General features: G+C 39.5%; 1 protein-coding gene across 1 annotated transcript in view; it reads left to right on the forward strand.

The window, feature by feature from the left end:
* LRMDA (leucine rich melanocyte differentiation associated) overlaps positions 1-10,954 on the forward strand; it is a 931,157-nt gene that overhangs the window by 438,933 nt on the left and 481,270 nt on the right. The window lies entirely within an intron of this gene.

Genomic DNA, 10,954 nt, shown 5'->3' on the forward strand with positions numbered 1-10,954 from the left:
ACTTTTGTGCTTCTGAGAAGAACTAGGGGAAAAAGACAAGTAAGTGTGTGTGTGTGTGTGTGTGTGTGTGTGTGTGTGCAGGCGTGCGTGCATGCGTATGCCCACATACAAAATATTATATCATGGCAAGATTTTTTTACAATGAATTGTGATTTGGTGTATCCAACTGTAATTGGTGGGTGCTCAGCACTCTGAAAATCAGCCCCCTTACAGAGCACTCTATTCTCACCTTCACTCCTACAACCTTTCAATCTTCTCCTATGCCCTTTTTTATTGTCTAATTCACAAACATCTCGCTCCTCCTCCTTTCCCTCATTCTTATTCTCTCTCAATATCTCCTTCCTTATTTTTAATCGATTCCCTCAGACTCTCTCCTTAATCTGTGTTCCAAAGTCTTTCTCTCCACAAATACTCATTCCTCCGAGTCTTGTTCTCTTATCCTGTCCCCTCTTTCACTTCTGGGTCTGCACACTTGCTGTCTCTCTTGGAGTCTATTCTGCAAACCTGCTAGGGCTCAGCTCATTGCACGTCCAGGAGCCTGTAATGGCAGCCAGTTTGCTTCTGTATGTCTAGGGTTGATAGGCCAGTCCCCTGCTCCACGTTAGGAGGAGAAGGGACTGTGTGTTGCTAGGAATCACCATATTCTTAGTTCTGTTTCCTACCTGCATTTATTTTATCTTGTGGAGTAGGAGGAGCTAGAGCTCAAGACACGGAGCCACTGATCACATTTGTAGTCTGTGCTTAAGTCAATTGCTGGAGGAGAGAGCTGCACAGCCCCTTAGCAAATTGTTGCTGGCTTTCAGGAGTCTGTTGTTCCCCACTTGGAGACTCTCTGCCTTAGATAATCTCAGGATATGTTTTGCATATATGACTTGCTGAGATCACATGAAATAAAATGGAAATTTCAGACCTGGCCAATTAACGGTGACAAATATTTGCCAATGTTTTATTTTTGGGAAAAAAAAGGTGAAATTAATATCCCAGCAATTTTAATGATTTACATACCCAGCTTTATAATCTGGAAAAATAATAAAATTAGTAGACTAATTTAAAAAATAAATTGTGAAATTTGTCAAATTATTTGGATATTGCTTGACCAGCTCCCAAATTCCTTCTTTACGTCAAGTCTGTTGAATGTGTTCTGTTCCGATATACTCTGGTTAATACTGCACATTAAATAATCACTATTTTGTCAGTATAGGCACCATCAAAGAAAAGGTGAAGCAGGATTTTTCGGCATTGTAATTCATTTTGTAATGCAGCATCTCCTCCACATGACAGAAATGTTTGAAAATATTGATTGGCTGCTAATTCTTTGAAAAGTCTGAGTCAATGAAGCTCTGACTAAACAGTATATGACTTAAATTTCTCAAACTGACCATTACATTTTTGGAATTGCAGTATACTGTAACCCACCTTGTCTAGGGCTGGTTTAGTGGCTAAGAATGTGCAAGGTAGAGTGGAAAGTAATGCAATAATGAGACTTTCATTAAAAATACATTGTCATCTGAGAGATGTCACTAAGATATAAAATTAGAAAAGTTGTTTTCAAATACCTAATTCTCATCCCCCCCCCCAAAAAAACCCAAAGAATGTTTAAATTGTATGTTACGCCTCAAAGTTTTTAATGTTTTTATTCTACCCCCACTGATGGTGCATCATTTTATTTTCTTTACTTGGTTTTACCACTGTGTGACCTCGTGTTGTATTTTTTCTGAATGACAATGAAAGTAATTGAAAATATTGATTGGCAGTACAGTTAAGTTGTCAACACAACCATTTAATTTGTCAGGAGGACTTGTTAAATTGTCAAAAATCATATAAAAAAACTCCTTCAGTCACTGATGATATACATTAGAGATGTTCATGAATCAAATGGGCCATTTTTGAGATAAGTGTTGAAGAAAAAATTCTGCAATAGTTTTCTCTGTGTGTGTGTGTGTGTGTGTATATATATATATATTTATTTATATTTTTAAGGTCAGATTAAAAAAGAATATCCAACGAATATCTGGCTGATAAACATTTTCAGTAGATTACCCTCGACCCAAAATGCCAAACCCTTATTTTCTGGCAGCTGCTTTAAACCTATTGTATTTGTAGGAACCCTGTTTGTATCAAAGCTTTGGATATACTTAGGCTATGTCTACATTACACAGCCTATGCTGGCATTGCTAGGTTGGCATAGTCGCCTAGTATAGACGTAGTGTACACCAACGGGAGTGTTTTGGCAGTTTAGGAAGAATACCTCCCCAAATTACGTTAACTAAGCCAAAAGAAGCCTTCTTCTGTGGGTATTGCTGTGTTTACATTGTGGGTTTTATTGGCATAGCCAAGTAGTTCAGTAGTGTGTTTTTTTTTCGCATCCTTGACTGATGTAGCTTTGTGGGTATGCATTTTTAGTTTGGACCAGGCCCTGATCTTTGGGTACTCTGGATCTCATGTGTTTAGTTTTGGAGAGGGCTAGGGCTAAACATCACCATTTTTTTTTCAACATATGCAGGTATATAAGGCTTCTTTCACTTGAAAAAATCTTCATTCATATACTTTATCTTGGATGCATTAGGTTTATCTATTTTGGGCAGTTAAACCTCGGAAAAAGTTGAAGTGTGTTAAGATTCAAATAATAATTGGCACTGACTTTCTTCTGCAAAATGTTGCTTTATAATGTTCATATAATTCTAACTTGTCTCCTTGGGGTGGAATTTTCAAAAGTGCTTCAGGGAGTTGTGGATACACAAGTCCCACTGGCTTCCCAAATACAACAGACTTTCAATGAAAGTTAGTGGGGCTTGTGTACCTAACTCTCTGAACCCCTCCTTTAACATATTCTTTTTTGGCGGCCAGGGTTATTTTGCAAGATTCTGGGTGCACTTAACTCCCATTGGTTTCACTCAACCTAGAATGCAGTTGTGATCCTCTCCAGGTCTTCCAGTTGCTACTTCCAATTCATCACCACCATCACTTTTGATTTGATTTTGTCTGAAGTAAGCCATTGGAAAGAGGAGATTCTTAGCTTCTGGTACTGGAAGATCCCAGACTTAAGTTGTTACCAAGAAAATATGCTAGCTTGGGCACAAAATGTAGTTCCATCCTTTATCCAGAAGAGTGATGATGAAAAAACTAAAGAGATTGCACTTGCCCATCAAAAAGCTACTAGTTCTAGTGAGTGGAATTTTGCAAAGCCATGTGTGTACTGTTTGGTAAGCGCTTCAGGTTCGAATGCATTACATAAACACGGAATATTATTTATGAAGAAAAGAGAGTGATGTGTAGTTTATACTTATTTATTTTTTCAACAGAATAGCCCTATTCTTTTGTGTTTAGCACTAAAATGATGTAATTGAGCACTCCTGGGGTATGTAGATTACTATGTATTGGAAAGTTTTTATACAGTATTTACAGATCAGATGAATTTTTACTAAAACAAGGTGTGTGTGTGTGATGAAACATGTTTCCCTAAGTGAACAATCAGTTTTCTAAGTAAACAGTTATTTAAGAGGAGAGCTGGGATCAGACAGTCTAAGCTAAGGCAGAATTAGGACAGTTGAAGACTAAATAAATAAATAAATAAACTGGCACAAAGCAGAGCAGTGGGGTCTGGGGACTATTTAGCAGTAATAGCTTGTCCTAGGTCACAGGGTTTCCACCCTCAGCACATCAGTGTGTTAAATAACATTTGCTGAGATAGGATATTGCCTTTTGTTATCACAAAAACGGTGAACGTTGTTTGAAAAAAAAAAAAACTAAACAAAGCTATTGTAATAGAAATAAAATGTGAATATTCTTTAAGTACAGCAGAAGATGGAAAAGCCTGCATGTTTTAGAAGCATGTTAGATTAGCCATATGTTCATTATATTGAGGATTTTACATTTTAATTACGATTTGTGATGTCCAAATTATAGGTCGGTATGTATGCCTTTGTTGCATTGCCTCCCTTTCATCCATCTATTCATCTGAGCTATCATTTGAGCTGTAATATTACTTTTTTCTAATAAAAATTTAAACTTATCAGCTTAGGACAAGGAAATTGTTCCTGAATTGGTCCCCCACTGAGTTCCAAGCAGGAAGGGGTAGGGTGTCTCACTCCAAACAAAATTGTTCATTCTGCTTGCAAGATGCAGAGAAGCTTTGTGCCAGAGTCCTGACATCACAGAGCAAAGCAGCACTAACCTGAACATTGGCGTATCCTGACCTTAATTGTTCAGGACAGAGACAATGAATCTTGATCCCTGGCACAGTCGTGGCTATTCTGGGAAATGTAGTCATCTTAAAGTGTGACATCTTGGTTATTACTGATTAGGCACATTTCAGATGAGATCTCTAGGGATCAGTGATTAACATGAGCAATCTAAAAGTAACTGCTTTCTGGGGTTTGATCCTATGGGATGCTCAGTGACTTCAAATCTCACTTAAGTCAGTGCGAGCTGACAGTGCTCAGTATCATGGAGGACTGGTCCTTTATTAAATAATAGAGTAATAGATTTTGGCACAGAATCTTTCAGAAGGCAACCCCCTGCCCACAAATACATAGATGTGAATGATTCTTTTCCTTCTGGAAAAGCTAATATAGTTTATTGTACTGCAGAATATGCTGACTAACATGCTCCTGGGACGTGGTTTCTGTACAACATACCCAGAATTCGTTGTCTATGAAAGAAGCTGTCTCTAAGCCTTATGTTTCTCCGGCGTCACTTACAGAATGGTTAACCATACTGATTTCTGCAAATGTTCTAGAAAACTATGTATTTTGGATACCTCAAAACAGTAATGCAAGAGGTCTGTGTGCTGTGTGAATAATAAGTGAGTAAGCTTTAGTAAGAGCACTGAGCCCCATATAAATCAATCCAGCCGGAATACATGTAAAAGCTTTCTAGTAGAGGAAACCCAGTGTTCAGTGGTCCTCTTTGGTATAGAGTACTCTTGTTGAAGTGAGACACTGTGGCTCCCAAGTTAGCCTGTATAAGGTGGTGATGGATGAAATCCCTATTGAAGAAATGGGTGGCCCCCTTTACTCTCTGACAGCTGCTTTTGTAGCACAATACATACATTTAGGTTAATGAACATCATTTATGAGAGTTACTTCCTACACGTTGCTGTGTTGCTCTGTTGATCTGCAAGGTATTGAGAACTTCCTGAGAGGTAACATCTGAGAGAGCAGAGAGTGCCCTGTGTCTTGCAGGATTTGGTGCTCGGTTAGGGGGAGAGAAGTGAATGTAAGATGATGATTTAGTGATTCTTGAATCATAGACATTTCAGATGGAAAAGACCTATTGAATTACGCAGTCCATCTGCTGCCATTGTTCCCTGCGGTATACTTGCTAATACTTGGTATTGTTTAGTTGGGAATCCCACAAACTTGGGTCAAATTGCCACTTACAGTTAGGTGTACAACTTGGGTTAAAAGGGACACATGGTCTAAAAATATGTTGTGCCAACATGAGAATTAATTTCCCACAGCCCCCCTGAAAATGTGCCCTTACGCCTACATTTGGTATGAAGCCATGTTGGACTGAAAACTCCATTCTGCTGAGCTGTTTAAGATCTATAGCGAAGAAAATTTGTAGTGCTCAGATCAGTGTATACTATGTAAAAATACTTCCGTGTTCCATTGTGTGCGGCTTCAAGGTCACACTAACATTTTGATAACAAGCATAGGGAGAAGCCAGGTCATCGTCCATCTTGTACAGTATTGAGCACACTGCACTTAAAAAGAAGTGTTCCTTTGCAATTGTAAAGTAGTACTTTACATCTGAGGATCCTGAATAACAGGTTCTTTATGTTATAAGATGTGACTGCCAGGACTGGGTGAGATTGAAGGTAGAAGGATGGTTTTGTGTGTAGGGAACTGGAGTAAGACTTAGGTGAGGTGGGTTCATTTCCAGTCTCTGCTTCAGGTTTCCAGTGTAACCTTGGGCAGGTCACTTAATCTCTCTGTGCCATAGTCTCCCACCTATGAAATGTGAATGATGATGCTTTCTCTTTCTCCTTTGTCAGTCTCATATATTTAGACAGTAAGCAGTTTGGATCAGGGACTTTTTCTTACAGTGCCTAGAACAATTGGGGGCCCTGTAGATGCTATTGTAACACAAATAATATGACACCATATAATATGACATTCTGTTTTTCAGATCCCTTGCTAATTCTCACTCCAATTTAGGGTTACTATGACCCAAAGAAATGGTGTGATTACAAATCAGTACTTGTCTGTACGTGCCAAGTGATGCATTAACCGTTTAGTGCTGCTGCCTGTAAGCCTCATCTTAATTATGTGAATAGTTTAGAGAATTAGTTTAGATTTCATAGTTTTTAAATGTAAAGCCCATTTTTTTTAGAAATCTATATGATGAGTGAATTGTGCATATTTACCATTTTATATTCCGAATACATGGATTGATATTGATATTTCCACTGTTATGTTTGCTTATCTGTGAATGGTTCATCCATTACATTATCACCAATAATAGTAACACAGTTCAGTGAATGACAAAATAAGCTCTGAACTCTTACCAAATCACCATTTTATACTGTAAAGTTACGTTTTTTTACCAGTTACTATATGTGCTGTCATTGTTCTTTTATGGTTATGTCAATGTGATAAAATCATACATCCAGCTGTCAGTTTTATTTCCCTTCTTATAAAATCTGTGCTAAATTTCTCATTGTGTCCTACATTTTTATCTTTAGTGTTCACAGATGCCGGTTATTCCCTTTAGAGAGGGGGAAAAAATGTCTACTCTATCAAAGTATTCAACTTTGCCTTAGTTGTGACTGTCCTTTGCTGAAGAGCATACTCTGTTTTTATTTTTACTGTAAAGTAACTGTCATCTGTGAGCCTGCAACTGTCAAAGGTGATAAATTAGTAACAGTGCATCACCCATGGGCCTTTAATTTTTATTTACACATGGAAGTGGGTTAAAAACGTCTTACTCTTGCTTTTGGGGTGATCTTCAACAAAACTCAAATTGAAAACAGACTTTGTTACTCTAGCCCTGCAGTCTTTGGGACTTGGTGATGAAAGAATACTGCATTAATCCTTGCATCATTTAGCCTCCTTATCTAATAGCACATGCTTATTCTTTGTAACTAACAGCAATGAAGGGTGCCTTTAAGAAATCTCCAGTGAGCACCGAGGCATTACAGATTAGGTCAGTAGAACTGCTGCTAGGTTGAGCATGATGGATGAGTGGGAGAATGAGTTTCTGCTGCACGGTATTGTGAAATCTTTTCATTGTCACCAACGGGCCTGTGAGGAGCTGATGAATGAGGGAGCAAGTGTCAGAAACGCCCTTCCTTGCCCTGGTACACTTTTAATATCTTCCAGAGCTACAGGATGAGTATTGATAAAAGTAAAGTTTAAAAATAACCATGAAGTGATAGGTAGCAATGATTTAAGGAGAACGAGGCAATGGGGTTAGAGAGGGTTCATTTTCCAAAAGTGCACAGAAGAGAGGAAGCTGAACTATGTGGATCAGAGAAAGGAGCAGGAGGCTTTTTATAAGAAGCTAATGTGATGAGGATGATGAGTTCCTTGATGGATGAGTTACTTCCATCTGGTTGCAGTATATGTAATAAATAGCTGTGCTCATGTTTGACCTCTCCCACTTCCCAGGCACATTTTTCTCTTTTGGGATATCCAGGAGGGACCTTCCACTGGGGGCGGGGAAGCAAGTGACCAGGATACAGAGCTTTGGAGGTTTATGGTTTTGTGAATAGGGCAAAGGAAGATGGCTTCAAAGTGAGATTTATAAACTGAAAAGAACAAAGACACAGTTATGCTGCTTTCTGTGCTGTGTCATTTTATAATGAAATATATTATTTTAAATGGTCAACTTCCTGCATCAAAAATAAGATGCTGAACCTTGGAGAAGTTTTGGATTAACTCTGTGGATTAAAATGGGTTTGTGTTTATCACTATTGAGTTTTTGCAAACTTTGCCATTGCAAGCCTGACTAGTGAAGGAAAGCAAAATACTTGGGACTTCCTTCACGTAAGCATTTAAAAAAAAGTCAGCAAAAGGCCTTCATTGAGGATAGGGGTGGAGGAGGAGATGGAAAATATCTTTCTTTGGTAGTCTAATTTAAACATATGGACAAGGCAGCCTGTTTACTTTCTTTTTCTTGCTCGGTAATCTCGATAATGGGTTTCATGAGCAAGAGACCATTTATTTATTGTAACCTTTAGGACTGAGCTGTGAACTTAGCATTCTATACTCGGTTTTGTCGTTGTCAAATCCTAAACCAAAAAAAGTCCTAATATTTGTTTCCTCCTGTGTTACGTTGGAAAAGGTAGAATCCTTCTCAAGGAGGCCATCCTCACTATTCAAGAAACATGGATCAATATGAATATTATTTAGATAATCTATTGATGATTTGAGGGTCTGAAGGAAACCCATAAATTTAAGGAGGTTCAGATTTTTCATTGATATTTTCTCTTTAACTCAACCTATTGTGTCTAGGAATGGATGCGCTCGTCATTTGCACAGTACAAAGTTTCAGCCTTAGAATTTGATTGTTTTTGATTATAGCACTTAATCCAATAAGCCTCTTTTTACACCACACTAGTACAGTTATATAGTCTTAGGGCAATACTGTCGTAAATGGACTCAGCAATGTCATTTTTAAGATGGACAGAAATTCATTTGTGGGTGCACTTGATTTTTAAAATATTTTTTTAGAGGAAAATATGCCAAGATATTTTTGTGAGCTCCAAGTTTTTTTCAACATCTGAGTTCATTTGATACGTTAAGAATCAGCCAATTTTTGTTGCCTAATCTTAATATGAATTAGTAGGCTACATTATAATGGCTCCCTTGCAGCCACTACAATACCTGCTGTGAACGGGTATTAAATACATACATATCTGCATGCTGTATGATAGATCCATAATACCAATGAATATATTATAAAAAAACCTTGTGAAAACAGTAGTTATCATGAGCTGGGGTTGCATTTTAAACTTCATTGACATTGAACAGTAAATGTACTAATTATCAGCAAAGTAAATGTTAATAAATGAAGCCCTTTTAAAGGTATATAATCACTAAGAAACAATGTCACCTGTAGCCTAAAAAAGATTTTGTTTTAAAATATATTTAAAAATAAACGTTGGAGTCCTAACTTACCTTAGTGATGCTGGGTTGGATTTAATGGGTGAGATAGAGTATGAGAGAGTTCCTGAATGGGACTTTTTCTGAACCCCATATATTTTCTCTGCAGACACCTCTGCAATGGGCTCCCTCCGAAATGTCCTGTCTTGGTTGGAAATAAATATAACGTTGCCTGGTTAGGTACTCTTCCTGGCCAAACATGTATCAGTTCCATTCTTTCCCCTTCCCAATTATCAATCCTTCTACCATCTCCCTATCCATCATCCTGCCACACCAACACACTCACCTGTCATGCTTCCCCCTCCTCAGCACCCTGGGCTGGCTCTTTTGAGATGGTTCTGCTACCTGGCAGCTGTTCTCCAAAGCAGAACTGGTGGTAGCAGATTGAGTGTCCTGCTTCTCTTGTCAGTGGGAGTAGTAGGCAGGTGATCCTGAGGACTCTGGTCATAGGGTATTGGCTGGGTTGGGAAGTGAATCCCCTGTGGAGCATGGGGGTGGCTGGTTTGGGTGTGGGTCCTGTTTGGTTTTTGAGGTGGACAGGCCTGATTACCAGTTGTGTCTTTATCTGATGTGGAAGGTTTGGTGTGTGAGCAGCTTACCAGATTGGTATGGGGAGAGAGTAGGTGTTCCCTTGGATGGCCACTCATGGTGCAGGCTATGGAGAAACAGGCTTCAAGCTCCTTTCGATTACCAGCTCCCCAAACTCCAGAGTAAGGTTGGATAGGGAAGTGCCAGCAGGCTGCAATGGCTTTAGAACTCGCACTCAGAGCAGCAGCAGGTTGGTCCCATCACTTGCTCTCCTCTTCACGGTCTGCTGGCAGTAGCAGGGAAAGGTGCAGTCTGTCAGGGATGAACAGCTTTTAGGTAGTAGAGGGACACAATAAACCCTTTGGCAGCCTGGGAAGTGTGATGCAGAGGATGGAGGAGACGGTCGCGTCTTGCCCCAAAGGGTGTGACATGGGGGAGGTGGTCGGACTCTACCTTTGGGGGGGGCAGGGATTGGGGAGTGAGTCTGCCCCACGTTCACCCTGCAATGGTGGCTCCTGTCCTGAGACTCCCCACTCCAGCGCATTGGTTCTCACCACTATGTCAGATGGCATGCACAGGTGGGGACCTCTCACGACAACACCCCACTCCGACCCTTTCTTACCCCTGGTGCTGCTGGTTTGCCTGGAGCTGGGCTGTGGTGGGCCCAATAAAATGATCTGGTAGGCCCCAGGCCACCAGATGCCCAAGACTGCTGTAAGTACTCCTGCTATCGCTAGTGACAGACACAGGAGCTCAAACTCCAGTAGAGTGTACCTTTGGCACAGCAGTTGCTTGGGGGACCAGTAGCAAGCTCTGTCCTAGGTTCAGAGAGTGGTGAAAATATTAACGAGTAGAGCCAGCCATTCTGGGGTCAGATGAGTGAAACAATTTGTTGTTTCCCTCCCCGACCAAACAACTGACCCGTGTCCACCATTCTCAGCCCACAATATATAGGGACAACCTGAGGAGTTGCGTTGTTTTAATGTCTCCAAATTATTTTACATAAACAGGGTTCTAATTTGTGTGTGAACATATACACACATTTTGAAAATTCTCCTGCTAAACTCAAATTAAATCCAACTGTTGTGACTGTATCCTTTTTAATTAAATTTGTTTGCACAGCAGATATGCTAATGAATTTAATAGCTACTGGTTTGCTTTCATCATTTAGGCTTTGGTATATTACATTTAATTTCCCACTAATGTAGGCCTTGGTAATGATCGCTACTGATATTTACCCCATTTTATTAATGTTAGTTTTACGACAGTGCTGGAGATCATTAGCATTACATTTTTATTTTGCCTCAATTCTGTGT

The sequence above is a fragment of the Malaclemys terrapin genome, chromosome 7 (genome assembly GCF_027887155.1).
Source record: "Malaclemys terrapin pileata isolate rMalTer1 chromosome 7, rMalTer1.hap1, whole genome shotgun sequence".
In the NCBI taxonomy this organism is placed as follows: Eukaryota; Metazoa; Chordata; order Testudines; family Emydidae; genus Malaclemys; species Malaclemys terrapin.